Here is a 1977-nt window from a genome sequence, read left to right as displayed (position 1 = left end):
TTCCTGGTTCCCCATTATTATTTTCCCAGCCTCATTCTGTAAGGGGCCTGTATTGACTTTGGCCTCTCTCTTCCTTTTTATATATTTAAAGAAGCACTTACTGTCCATTTTTATATTACTTGCTAGTTTACCCTCAAAGTTTATTTTCTCCCTCTTCATTTTTTTTTGGTCATCTTCTGTTGGTTTTTAAAACTTTCCCAACCCTCTGGCTTACTACTGATCTTTGCCACATTGTATGTTTTTTCTTTCACTTTGATACTATCCTCAACTTCCTTGGTTAACCGTGGTTGGTTTATTCCTTTCCTACAATCCTTCTTCCTCATATTTGCACAATGTTCTAGGAAATAGTACCGAATATGCTTTATGAATTCTTGCTCATGGCTACCTGTGCCAACTTGATTTTCCCAATGTACATGAAGATTAAAGTTACCCATGATTAATATACTGTCCTTTTTTTACATGTACTCATTATCTCCTAATTTATTCTCTGTCCTACAGCATAGCTACTATGAGGGGGTCTATAAACTACTCCCACCAGTGTCTTCTTCCCCTCGTTATTTCTTACTTCCACCCACATGGGTTCCACATCTTCCGATCCAAGATCATTTCTTGCTATCGTACTTATTCCATCTCGTACTAACAAAGTTACCCCAACACCCTTTCCTTCCTGCCTGTCCTTTCGAAAAGACTAGTGGAATGCTCACCTAAATATCTAGAGGACTGGTGGGTGAATTTTATGCTGCTCAGTGGTGGGTAGGAGTCTGACCCAGAAGTGGGGGATTGCTGACTCCCTTTGAAAGACGCCCGATAATCCATCTATTGTCCAATTAACGGCCATCTGGTGGGAAGCTGCCAACATCACAGAGTAAGCATGGGCAGCCTGCTCAATCGAGAATGGAAAGGTGGGACATCCAGGGACAGAAGGGGAAGGCCATGAACCACAAGTCTGTCATGGCCACTGTGGTAATCTGATATGTAATATATCTTTAAGAAGAATGTTATAATGGAAGATCACATGATCTTAATATCCAATAGCAGAGTAGCGCAGGCTACCTTAGTAGTCAGTAGTCTAGAGTTAGAGTCTGTAATGTAGAGGGTTTGAGTTGTAAGCACACAAGTGTAGCTGCTGAGTTCCTTTGTAAATAAATTGAATGTGTTCTACATAAGAACTGTCTGCTGATCTACTATGTCTATGGTACCAACTCAGCCATCCCAAAACAAGCGTGCAACCGGATCCATTAGTCCAACTAAACTAGTGACCAAGATCCAACAAAGTGGCGATGAGGAAAAAGCAAGAAAAAGTATGGAAGGACAAGAAAAATAGCAAGAAAAAGTGAGGAAGGAAATCAAGTGAATCGAACTCTGCCGTACCTTGCACGGTAATTTTAAGTAGAGTTTCCATCCTAATCGTCAAAAACATCTCTTCGAAATCTGCAGCAGTTTGGAAGAGCTGATTATTTCAACCCAACCAGGGACGATTGGTCTCCTTATTTGAATGCTTTCTTTCTCCAAGGTAACGACATTGCGGGGGAGAAGAGGCGAGTGATCTTCTTATCCACATGTGGGAGTAAGACCTATGGATTGATTCGAAATTTGATGACACCCAGTGCCCCGGATTCGAAAAGTTTTGATCACTTAGTGAACCTTGTGAAGAGTCATTACCAGCCCAAGCCCTTGGTAATGGTGCAATGGCTCAAATTTAATTCAAGAAATAGAGCCCCGGGGAGACAGTTGCTTATTATGTGGCAAGTCCGAAACAGTTAACAGAATATTGAGAGTTTGGTACATCTATAAATGATATGCTTTGAGATCGTTTGGTGTGCGGTGTAAATGAAAGTACGATTCAGAAGAGATTACTGTCTGAAACAAATTTGGATTTTCAGAAGGACCTAGAAATAGCACTGGCCATGGAAAGCACAGTGAAGGACTCAAAAGTCATACAGGGAGTGCAAAATGGCACTGTCCTCTATGTTGGGC

The sequence above is a fragment of the Cetorhinus maximus genome, chromosome 2, assembly GCF_964194155.1.
Source record: "Cetorhinus maximus chromosome 2, sCetMax3.hap1.1, whole genome shotgun sequence".
Lineage (NCBI taxonomy): Eukaryota > Metazoa > Chordata > Chondrichthyes > Lamniformes > Cetorhinidae > Cetorhinus > Cetorhinus maximus.
The sequence above is the reverse complement of the archived record's forward strand: the minus strand, read 5'-3'. Positions refer to the sequence as shown.